Source organism: Lupinus angustifolius, chromosome LG18 (assembly GCF_001865875.1).
Source record: "Lupinus angustifolius cultivar Tanjil chromosome LG18, LupAngTanjil_v1.0, whole genome shotgun sequence".
Taxonomy (NCBI): domain Eukaryota; kingdom Viridiplantae; phylum Streptophyta; class Magnoliopsida; order Fabales; family Fabaceae; genus Lupinus; species Lupinus angustifolius.
In genome coordinates this window covers 2,234,968-2,248,836 of record NC_032026.1, presented here as the reverse complement: position 1 = coordinate 2,248,836, position 13,869 = coordinate 2,234,968, and the positions used below count along the sequence as shown (strand labels likewise).

The 13,869-nt window shown below is 31.3% G+C and overlaps 1 pseudogene; it reads left to right on the top strand.

The window, feature by feature from the left end:
• Positions 542 to 5,886, top strand: LOC109333450 (annotated as a pseudogene).

Here is a 13,869-nt window from a genome sequence, read left to right as displayed (position 1 = left end):
CTATACACAAGCTTAACTAAAAATATATGACAGTAATAGCTTTGTCATTCATATTGATTCTATCACATGATAAGATAAAAGGAGAGGAAAAAAAATGTATATATTGATAGTATCTAATTCTATATATTATTATTATATTATTTATATTTAAATTCATAACATTTATACGTGATTATTATTGATTTAAAAAAAAAAGTAAAAATAATTGAAATGAACTAGTGCATGACTACAAAATCGAACACAATTTGTTTCGAGTTTAAAATTTATGTATTGACAGTGTAAAAAGTTTTACACTTTCAGCATATCATCCACCATTGATTTGTATTACTTTTGTTTGAGAGTGTAAAAACACTTGCACTGTCACCGACGTATACATATTAAATCCATTTGTTTTATCCAAGTGTTGATTTTTTATGTCATCCTAAAAATGTAGCTGATAGTGTACCAAAACATGATATAAAAGAAAAAGTAAGAGAGCAAAGAAGATATAGTGACTCTTGTTCAACACTCTCTGCATTTACGTGTGCATCACCGGAACACTCATTTTCCGGTGGATGACGTAATTTCCCCGTTGAGCCAATATAATGTTCCAACCACTGAGAACTGATATGAACATAGTCAATGCTGTTTTCAAACTCCACTTCAATGTCACTCAGGTTAATCATCAAATCTGCCATATTTATCATTTAAATTCAAAAGGGTATAGTTTTTTAGCCCTTATTAATCATGGGTTGGTCTCTGAATTTTATATAATGGTGTTGTTATATTGAAAGTTGAGATTTTTACCTTGTAATGCAATTTTGTTCAGATGCTTCAATCTGGGGTAGAGGCTTTGGTGCTTTCAATTGTTCCAGAAGACATTGGAAAACCAAGTACGAGGTTAGTGGAAGCTAAGGTTAATGATGGAGTTTGTACATGGGAGAATCCTGTCTATGAAACTGTGAAGCTTCTTCAGGAGCCTAAGACTGGGAAATTCAATCAGAGAATTTATCATTTTATGCTTTCAACTGTATGATTTTTTCTTTCTGAATTGTTAGCTTTGTTATGTAGTTTCTATGGTACGGAACTAATACTTTCAGGGTGCGTAACTGTCCATTCTAATAAGTGTCGCTCTCAAGAATCGAAGCATTGACCTTTTGGTCTTTCTGGGGATTAGCCGGGTCTTACACTATTAGATCAATACCTTGTTATGTAGTTGATTTCTGTGAAAGTTTGATCTAATTTCTTGATGAATTTGTAGGGACTGTCAAAAGCTAGCTTCAATGGGGTTGTTTCTATAGACTTTGCTGAATATGTAGAGGCTACAAAGCCCTCTTCAATCTTTCTTCCCATCAAGAATTCTCAATGTGATGTTGTTCTACATGTTAGTATTTGGTTTTGATCATATTCTGATTTTTTATTTTATTTTTTGAGATCACACTACTTGAAATTTTGTCGTAACACTCAAAAGCTTGAGCACAATTTGTAGAATGCAATATGATTTCTGTAATTTTGATTTAGTGCTTAATGCACAGGTATCAATCCAGAGAATAAAAGAAAAAAATGATAAAAGGTATAAGGGGAATTATCATGGTTATTTTTTCTTTTTGTGGGTAATATACTTTGCCTTAGATTCCAATGTTTATGGTGATGGACTTTCTTCTTAAATGGCTTTTGCAGAGAGGAAGAGGAATGTGATGATGCCAACCTAAAACCGAATGATAAGAGCTTGTGTACCGATTTGAGCAATGGAGATATAGAAGAAAAAACAAAAAGTGATTCTTCAGAGGTAAAGTTTCACTCATTGTGGCTAGGAATAATTTTAGCTTGTTTTATATATCCATTTTATAAGAGAATTCTTTTCATCATTTTTCTTTGAAGATATAATTTGAGGTTGTTTGATGTGGACGTATAAGATTTTTTTTAGTACAATCACACTGAGATTTGATCTTTCTATGGTTCACAGAATGTCTCTGCCAAATCAAACACCAACAAAGCTGAACTAAGTGCTGATTGTCGGACATCAAGTGGATCTGACATTACCGGGTCAAGTTCTGAGGTCAACTCTGGACTCAATACTCCCCGAGATGGACTAAGAAATACTAGCATACACCTTCGCGCAAATACTTTTCTTTCAGATGTGAGCCACACTTCAGAGCCTGAAGAGCCCACTGTTAATGCCTTGGTATCAATGTATGACATACAGAAGCAGTCACATTTGGAGTCGTTTGCTGGATCGGAACTTGGTTCAAGTGCGGACGACTCAACAAATGTTTCTCTGGATGCCCTTCCGAAGGAATGGTCCCAGCAGGCATCTGATATCGAGATCAAAAGACTCAAAGCTGAACTTGCTGCTTTGGCGAGACAGGCGGAAATGTCAGACTTGGAACTACAGACTCTTAGGAAGCAAATTGTAAAGGAAAGCAAAAGAAGGCAAGAGCTCTCAAAGGAAATCATTGGCTTGAAAGACGAAAGAGATGCACTCAAGACAGAATGTGAAAATCTAAGGTCTTTCAAAAACCGCAGCGATGAGGCCAAAGTGAGTAACAGCTCACAGTTGGAAAGCGGGGATCTTCGTACTCTTGTTGAAGAAATTAGACAAGAGTTAAATTATGAGAAGGACCTGAATGCAAATCTTAAATTACAGTTAAAGAAGACACAAAAATCAAAAGCTGAGCTAGTCCATACTGTGGAGGACCTGGATGATATGTTGGAGCATAAAAATAAGGAGATACTTTATCTTTCCAATAAACACGAGCAGAGTCAAAATTCTCGTGAGTTAGAGAGAAACCGCTCTAAATGTGAAAAAGATGATGATGATAATGGTCAGAAAGGATTTGAAGAACTAGTTAAACAGCACAACAATTCCGAGATACACTTGCTTGAGCAAAAAATAACACATCTTTATGGTGAAATAGAGATGTGTAGGAGAGACAAAGACGAGTTGGAGATGCAGATGGAGCAGATTGCACTAGACTATGAGATATTGAAACAGGAAAGCCATGGTATTGCATGTAAGCTGGAACAAAGCCAACTACAAGATCAGTTACAAATGCAGTATGAGTGTTCATCTCCTCCTCCTTATATAGACGAATTTGAAAACCATATTGAGGGTCTCGAAAATCAACTCGAGAAACAGTCAGAAGAATTATCAAATTCTCTGGCTACCATAAAGGCACTCGAAACTCAAATCAAGAGAATAGAGGAGGATATGGAGAAACAAGCCCAAGGATTCAAAGCTGATCTAGATGCTGTGATGCATGACAAAGTTGAACAGGAGCGAAGAGCTGTTCGAGCTGAGGAAGCTTTGCGAAAGAATAGGCAAAAAAATGCAAATACTGCCGAGAGGCTCCAAGAAGAACTTGGAAGACTCTCGGTGCAAATGGCCTCTACATTTGATGCAAATGAGAAGCCTACCATGGGAGCATTGATAGAAGCAAGCGAACTTCATTCGCGGAAAAGCCTACTGGAGGAAATATTGCACGAGGTTAAAGAAGAGCCTCAGTCAATCGATGCTGGTTATGAGGTAAAACTGAATGAACTTTCCAACCAAATAGAAATTATGTCAGTTCAGATACAACATATGTCGTTGGAAATTGAGGACAAGTCCAAGCTGCTTCAAAATCATAAGAAGCATGAAGAACAAGTTAGTAGGGATATCTCCGAGGAGAGCCAGATGATAAAAGCTGAGAATGAAAGGCTTAAAGCCGACATTTCACGTTTCTCTGAGAAATTAGAACAAAAACAAAGTTTAAGAACTGACTTGGAACTTATGAAGAAATCAGTTGAGGAATCGGAGACTCTCTTGCAGAGAGGTATCACGGAAAGAAATGAGCTGATGAGTACAATTTCTTCATTGAAGAAGGAAGCAGAACAATTATTTGATGAGCTAAATAGGATGAGACATGTCTTTAATGAAAAAGAGGCAGTGGTTAGATTCTTGCAGTCAGAGTTAGAAGAACTTAAAGCTCAGCATAGTGACTTGATACATTCTCTTATTGAGGATGACGCCGAGAAAGATAAACTAGGAAAACAAGTTTTCCAGCTAAATGGTGAACAAAAGAAGGATGATGCATCGACCAACATCGAGAAGAGGTTCAAGGATAGCAATGGACACACAAAACCTTCTGATGGAATTAAAACCATTCAAAAAAACAGAAACACTGCTTCAATTCCTCGGAGTTCAAAAGAAACGATAAGTTTGAAGGAGAAAGTTAAAGTGTTAGAGGTAAATTTACAAATCCTAATAGTCTGAATTCTCAAGAGCTAGGATGTCATTTGAGAAAATGCTTGATATGTTATTTCCTCTGTTGATGTTTTCATCAACTATCAATTATTTTTCACTCTTCTGCATTTTCTTAGGATTGTTTATCAACATTAACGATTGTTTATCACAGGGCGTGATAAAGACAAAGGAAAAATCCTTGGCGTGGAAACATCGACTTCTTCATATTTGGAAAAGGAAAGGGAACTCCAGTGCAAAATTGGAGAACTAGAGAACAAAGTGGAGGATTAGATCAGAGTATTGCTTTGCAGAAGGTACTGATTAATATAGTGCAACACTTGAACAGTTTTTGCAATGTCAATGCAAAAAACTTGTGCTTATTAGTCAATCGGCATATCCATCAAAATAGATCGACCGAAATGATATATTTATAATTATATTTTTATTTATGATTTGTCTTAGACAAACTTTCTTAGCATTTTTTGCTCCATGAAGTTTGAATTATAATGCCTATATTGTCGCATGGTATCATCATTAAGCTTTTATTACTGGATTGTCAATCGATGATGCTATTGAATTGCATATCTGCAATAAACATATATTGATATGATATGAGCTTTAAACAGGTTTTTTGAGGTTAAGAGTATTACAGTTGAGCATCTCAATGGTACTACATCCATGACTGAAGAAAACGGCGCATCGATGTTATTCGACATGTGTGACTACTTTTATACTTTCTTCCATGCCCTTTTCTTTTCCACCTGATATTTAGAATACATAGTTTGGTTTTAATCTTGTGACTGTTTAGTTTTCTTTTGTTACTGTTATTTACCAATTTGTGGCCATGGCAGTGATGTAAATTTGTCAAAGAAACAAGCACACACATCGATAACAGATAATCAAGATGGCATATTAACCGAGTTATCGTCATTGAAGGAAATAAGACCGAGGTCGAAGGTGAAAGACAAAAGCTTGTTATATGACTGTAAGGACCCTCAAGAATGCTCATAAGGCTAATAACTAATTTCATCTCAACATCTTCCTGATATCTTGGGAAAAAGTTTAAAATGAATAAAAACTAATGTGTAGTACATCAGAAATATATGTTCATTTTCTTCCCCTTTTCTTAGCCTTATTTTTTGTTGTTGCTTTTAACCGGTGTATCACATAGGGCTGGAAATGAGCCGAACCGAGTTGAACTAGAGCTCAGCTCGATTCAATTTGATAAGAATTTCCTCAGCTCAAAATTCGACTCGAATTTGATACAATTTATTATTTTTAGCTTGAGTTCGGCTCGATTAAAGTTCATGAACTGTTTGGTTCAGCTCGAATTGGTTCATTTGGACAACTCAAATAATTAGTTCATCTTTAAAATATATTGAACAAGGTTATACATATAAATATAACCTTGCTTATATATATAATAACAATAAACATAAAAAATTAGTTTATTTAACGAACTCATGAACCTAACGAGTTGCACTGTATCCATCTCAAGTTCGGCTCATTTGTTTCATGAACCAAGTTTATCGAGCCAAATAATGAGTCGAGTTTCGAACGAATACTAAGTTGGTTCAGTTCATTCTGAAACCCTAGGTATATGTGTGCCATTGCCATGTAAGGGTGGTCCATTATAGAGTTATCCGAGTATTTGTAATGTGAGGGTGTTGTTGAGTTACCAACTAGTAGTATACCTGTGCACTTGCACGGGTCGCTTCTTTGTTTATGCATAATGTACAAATAATATACATATATTTTATAACGTCAATAAATCGTGTATTGAACTGTTATATTTTTTTTGCTTTCATACTTTAAAAGTCATTTTTAGAATCTTGTACAATTAGATGTTAGACGGAAAAAACTTTATATTGATAATGCATAAAGACTAAATCGTAAACTAAACTACATAAAAGAGAAGTAATATGTTGAGTTATTTTCTATTTATATTTTATTTTTAGTATTATATTATTTTTCTATATATTTTTCTCATTTAAAAATATGTATAACACAATGAATATTTGGTAATTTTATAACGTTGAATTCTTTACTCGTTAGATAATTGTGAGAAAGATAGATAAAATGTTAATATGACATAAAGTAAAATAAGTGAATCGAGGGCAAAATGTTATAAAAGTCTTACTCGTGAGTTCGTAAAAATTAAATTATGTTAAATTTTCAACTTTAAATATGTATAAAATCTTCATTTTTGTAAATTGTTTGAGTGTGATTACTTTTCGACAATATATAGTTTGTCTAAATGATTGTCTTTTATGCAATAGTTTAATATCAAAGTGTTAATAATTAAGTTACGACCTATTTAATTGCAATAAATGTGTTTTGTATTGCTTGTGTTTTCTATATTTAGAAGTTTATATCCTTGTTTAATTATGTTATTACTAATTCTCTAGATTGAGATTGAATAATTGTTTAAGTTGTACCCAATTTAGTCACGATAACCTATGAAGCACAAATATTGATAAGTGTGTCGGGTACGATACGTATCCGATACATCGACACGTATTTTGTCCAAAATACAGGATACGATACATTTAGGGATACGCGTATAAAATAATAAAAACACATAAAATATGATAAAATTATAAATGTAAATCAAAATATCCAAAGTAAAAAATATAATGGAAATTTAAAATCACTGCCCTCCATAACAAATCTATCTTATTCTATTTTAATGAAAATGAATCTATCCTAAAATCATTGTCCTCCATAACAAATATATTTTATCATATTTTAATGAAAACGAATCTATGATATTATGTTTTATTGGAAACGAATCTATCTTATCCTGTTTTATTCAAAACGAATCTATATATCCTATACTTTACTGAAAATGAATCCATATATCCTATATTTTATTGAAAACGAATCGGATACATATCTTAATATTTATTTTATTTTATTTTTTAATTTTTGGATACTCTATGGATACGTATCTTTCGCGAATCTGAGCATATCCATGTCGGATGCGTGTCGGACACCGACACGTGAGGGTGTTTGACAAATCCGTGCTTCAAGGACAATAACCCAATTCTAGATAACATATATTTTCTAACTTCAAAAATTCATCCTAAAATAATTTTGTAATGTTTCTTTTTGTTATAAGTAAAGATAGATTTATTGAGTCCTTATGGTTTGATAAAGATTAATATTTTGTTATTGGACATAAGTTTTGATTAAACCCTAAACCCTAATGGTTATTATTGCAATGTTAATCATTGTTTTTATTTTGGATTTTTTTTATTATTTTAGATTGATGCACTCATTTACTTGCAATATTAACATTAATTTTTGAGGGTATATGTACAATATTAACATTTATATATGTATTTATATAAGCATTGATTTGTTGAAAGTATGATTATAGAAAGTATTTGATTCTAAAATAACTTAATAAATAAAATCAAATTGTATTGGATAATATCTCACATCTATATTATCTAATATAAGGACTTCTTTTTGCATCATATTTTTTTGGGATTATATTTATAAGTACCATATAAAGTTATAAGGGTTTTTTTAGCATATCTCTTGAATGCTTATGTTTTATTTTAGATTGATGTTCATTGTGTATAAATATTTGAATATATTTTTAGCATTCAAATATAGTATAATTAATGTTATTTTATTTGATTATGTTTTAGCTAATAATCATTGTATGAAAATAACTCATAAATTAAAGATTAATTTCTATTATTTGAAAGATACATTTTTCTATACAACTGTGATATTTAACTATACATATTTTTCTATTAAAACTGTCACTTTTATAATATACATATTTGAATTAATATTTTTATTGTTTGAATTAATTTTGTTCATATGCATTATTAAATTCATATATTGTGAATAACTTAATGTATTAACAATGTGTTATTATTTGTCTTCAAAAATGTATATCTTGAAGAATAATTATTGTGATATTTGTAAGAAATATTTTGTAGAGACTCTCTTACAAAAAAATCAAAATTCACTAATATAGTTTAGAAATAATTCAAACAAACATAAATCAAATATTCGTTACTTTTGAAAAGGAGATTGAGAATGACTTCTGACAAAAATATCATCTTTCAAATCTAAGCGTCAAAATTTGAAAATGTCTAATTTTGTAATTAGATCATTTCATTCAATACATATATAGCCAATTCATATATAGGTAATAGATAGTAGATTGTTGTAATTATATTCTATAAAATACAATCACGAATATAAGGTAAAAGCAAATGTAGCATAATAGCTTCAGGTTTATTTCTCTTAAGTCCAAATAAATAATGTAAAAGAGACATAATGATTGAGTAGTTAATGTTAATTATTGAATTTGCTAAATGGTCAAAATGTCAATTTCTAATTGCTTGGCAAATTGATTATTTGAAATAAATAGGAGTTAATTGATTCCTCATGTGAATTACAAATTATCAATGGCAGAAAATAAAAGATTGGAATTTGAACGAATAATCGTAAATTTCACAACAACAATTCATAAATGATTGTAATATATGAAATTTGATTGAAGGTCATGTTAAACCATAATTTCACAATTTAAAGTAAAAAAACTTAAATCATACCAAGAAATTCATAATTTCATGGAAGCATTACAAACACAGTTAATTGATTAAGGAATGAATAAATTGATTCATTCAAAATTCAACAATGCAGATTATAAAAAAATCAAACAAAGATAAATCAAATATATATTACAAATTTACAATGCTAAAAATTTATGTATATTTTAGGATTGATTTTAATAGATTATACCTAGAAGAAACAATTCAATGTCGCAATTAAATCAAATCAAAGATATTGTTTTTTCTTTAGCCATAAATACAGGTAGAAGAATAATATGATTAAAATGAATCATGTCGTTACAATTTATTACAAACTCTCATATCCCACTACTATTAGATCATCCACCTTCAAACTATAAGACCCCATATTTTAGGCTTTCTTTCTTACTTATTCATTCTGAAAAATAAGAAATAATATGTAAAATAGTAAAGAGATGAAAATAATTTATACATAATTATAGATGAGGTAAAATAAGAGAATTTTCTAATCAAATTTCACCACTAATCTGAATCTTAATTATTATCATTATTATCCTAATCAAATTTCCTCACCTTATCTCTTTTTTATTATTATATTCCTCGCATTTCAAATTATCTTATCTCTTTTTATTAATTAAAAAAACATTATTTTATAGCATGAGGAAAGGAAATGACTTTTGAAATTCAAATTTTATTTGATGAAAATAGCCCCTTCTTTGGACAGCTATCGTAAATATATTCATCAGCTCCTTCAATTCATATATAGAAGATAGTACACATATAAATATTTTAATAAAAAATCAAATTCGTGAAAATAGTCTCTTCTTTGGACAGCTATCACAAATATATTCATCAGTCCCTTCAATTAATATATAGAATATAGTAGACATGTAAATATTTTAATAGAAAATCAAATTCAAGAAAATAACTTCTTATTTGGACAGCTATCATAAATATATTCATTAGCTCATTCAATTCATATATAGAATATCGTAGACACGTAAATATTTTAATAGAAAATCAAATTCATTTGTTGTGAAAGGGAGAATAAAATTGAAGATTTTAATAAGAGATGTACACAGAGACATAAAACTAACCTGAATAGAGTCAAACTGTAAATGAAGAGATAAAATTATAAGAGCGAGATAAGATGAGGAGATAAATAGATTATTAACAACAAACAAATACAATACTGTAACTTGTAAGTAAATGTATATTACATATATATATATATATATATATTCGAGTACATACCATAGTTTTTAGGGTTTGGTCGTTGTTAAGGATGAAACCCTTGAAAATCGGAAACTAACATAGATAATTATTGGAAGAACAAATCTACAAAATAATAAAATCAATCAGAACAAATCTACAAAATAAACAACAAAAACTAAAGTAAAATAAGAAATGGATACACATGTTTTTGTGATGATGACAAAGTAAATTCGATAAATGAAACATTGGATTGTGGATATGGGAGAGAACAATTTTGAAATATGAAACGAAAGGGGAGAGAAGAAGGTTTAAATATTAAACGGAAGGGGGAGAGAAAAAGATGAAGATATGATATGATAATAGAAAATGAGAAGTAAGTCAGATGTGAAAATGAATTCAGTTTAAAATGTTTAATGTGATTGGCAAATTATTGATGGTGGTTAAAATAAATAATAAATGTATAACATAAATCATTGATAGGAAAATCGTTGATATTTAATGTGTTTGATGGGAAAATCATGTATGGTGATTAAAAGGAATGTAAATTTTTTTGGAGGGAAATTTTTTATTAAGGTGAAGACATTGTTAGGTATTAGTGACAGAATACACCTAGAAGGGGGTTGAATAGGTATCGCGATTCCCACTTATCGCTATTCGCACCAAAGCCTATTCTAGAAAATCATCCAGTTAATCGATTAAAGATTGCCTTAATCGATTAAGTCACACAAAATTAACATTTGTTGAATGGCTCAATTACACAGTCAATTACAGATTATACATAAATGATATAACAGATATATTTGAACAAAAATGATCTTTATATGACAGATTTACTATATTCAAAATATAAGCTACAATAGGCAATCAAAACCTACTTAAAATAGTAAAGAGATAAGGGAAAGAAACAACCTGCAACAAGGTTTTTATACTAGTTCGTTTTGCGATCCACTGCAAAACTACATCTATTCCTCCCATCTGATCTCGGAGATTTTCTTCACTAAAAATTGAAGCCAATGTAATTTACATACACACTTCCAATTACAAGACCTTGAACGCTACCTTCTTGAATTCCCAGAACCTCTACCTTGGTTTGACCTTACCCAATCGCCTAGGAAAACCTTTCCTACGATCCAATCCCAACCAAGAGTATGTTCTAAACTCAAGACCTCCAAGTCTTGGTGAAGACTCTCTGATCTCGTTGTGGTACGACACCAAGAGACGACTTTCCTTGTTACACAAAATACAACAAAAACAGAGTAATGTGAAGCACTAAAAGGCTTAAATGTTACAATCAAGAACAAACTATAAACCCTACACAAATCTCACAATTACGAAGAATATGTATAAGATTAGAATCATGAAGAACATTTAATTTCTATCCTTAAGAAATCTCTAAACAGTAATGAAAGAATCATGCAAGAACAATATAAAATGATGACCACATTTAATCACATGCAATGGATGACATATTAATCCCTGAGCATGATATTATCTCACTCTAATCTCACATGCAATTCTCTATGCCTATATGACATACAAAGAATACGAAAATATGCAACTTAGCAATTCTAAAAATGAATGAATGAATATATTAAGCATGGTGTAAAAACACAGTTTATATAGAAAAGCTATTTTGCACTCAGTTAATCGATTAAGTTGCCTGTTAATTGGTTAACATGCTATTTGAGAGTAACTGAATTTTTTTTCCAGTTATTTGTTGAAACTGTTAAAATGGTTTTCACGTTAATCGATTAAAGTTTTACTTAATCAATTAACTGATATATTTTCAGTTAAGATATTTATTGGTAAACTACATATATTTTATGCTTATCAACTATACATGTTTTACTATTATGTTATGACTAAAATGCACAAATAATATGTATGATTAATGCATGAACATATAATAAGCTAGATGACATGTCTCACGTAAATGATATGATAGTTTTTAGAACTTGTGATATTTGTATCTAGGTTTACCTAACCTAGACTCAATAACTAAACCACACATCTAAGACTCTAGTTTAGACATGAAGCTCTTGAATCTTTGGCATGTTGATTTGTTGAGTTATCTTTAAGCTTTCACTAATTCCTTTGTCTTCATCAAAACATAGGCAAGCTAAGTGTTATCTTGACACTTTGCACTTTCAATCTCCCCCTTTTTGGTGATGGCAAACTCAACACCAAATTTTGTTTTGATGCATAGCTTGAAGATGGTCACAAAATGCATGGTTGTTGATTTTAAAGTTAAAGCGCATAGCTAGACAACGGAAGCTGAATTTTATTTTATAACCTACACACATTAAACAAGAAAACAAACTTTCTCCCCATTTTGACATTATCAAAAAGATAAACTAAATGAAATTTTGGTCAAAAGTAAGAAGAGATATGAAGTGAACTCAAACTGTAATTAATCAATTTATACTGGGAATATAATTAATTAACCAGTTGGTGAAAAAAATTGAACATGTGCACACATTGATCAGCATTTAATCAATTAAGATGGTAGGTTAATCGATTAAACCAACAAAATACAGCAATATGACAGATTTAATGTCATGGAAGGTTATACATGAACCAATCAAGCATGGAATGATTAAGCATTTATATTATAGCATTCAAGCAGCAGGCTCAATCAAACATAAGAGATACATATAACCAAACATGATCAAGAACTATTAAATAAGTATTCATGTTATATTTGACATAGATACGAGTGTTATGTAAGCAAAATGAAACCACAATAGAAACGATTTAAGTTCAAATGGCATGCATATCAAATCATAATAGTGCAGCAAAAGTAGGTAGTTAGAGTTACAACCCAAAAAGCATAGAGAAAATATGTCTCGAAATTACAAAGCAGCATAAATTCTGAAAATTACCCATATAGAAGAACTAAACCTAAGGCAACATAAGGTCTAAGGACTTCTAATCTAGGGATGCGGAGGAGGATCTCTGTCATCAGGTACGTCAGACTACTATCACCTCGGATGAGGAATCTCAGCTTCTCAAATTCTGCACAAAACCTCTCATTATGTGCCTCAACAATGTTCTGGACAAAGCTCCTCATAGCCTGATAGTGGTTGTCGATGTAGGCAACCTGACGCTCATCAAATTGTTCCAAATCAGTATGGTAGGGGTCCTTCAAAGACTGAAAATGTAAGTCCATTCTGTTGTTCAGCCTTTACTCCATGGCATCCAACTTAGCCAATCCAAAGGATGATTCCTGCGGCGCAGTTCCAGATGGCTCCCCCTGAGTTTCTGCATTAGGCTGATCTGTACCAACTTAATCCTCGTCATCAGATAGCTCCAAATCCACAATAGTGTAATCTTTCTGGTATTGCCAAGTACTTCCATACTTGTAGATACCCATCTTTTGGATAAGGCTTTCACCAACAAGGTGATCTTTGTCATAAGTCTCTGTGACGATGGTGTCAGATACGTCAATATGTAGGTAGTCAATAATTATGAAGATACTGTAGGACAGTGATTTGGATTGCGATGTAGAGACATTATACATGACCTTCAAAATTTCCTCAGGCCAATTAACCATTATATTCTCCTTCACATCATACATAAGTTTCAGGTCATTAACAATTGGTTGTGCATGATTAGTGTTTCTTTGAACTAAAATTTATGCAATCAAATAGTGAAGCAATCTATTCTCTATCGATAAAGAACCAGCTTTAGTCAGTTCTCCCCGGACATACAGATGGAGACCTCTCAGACATGATTTGTATACCTCAGCAGCATCAAAATCCTTAAGTCATTCACAATCACCTAGGCTAACACTAATAGTGGATAAGCCACCAACATTCATAAAAATGTTACTATCCTTCTCAAATAGATTTCCCGAAATCATAGACCAATATCTACCATCCTTATAACGGA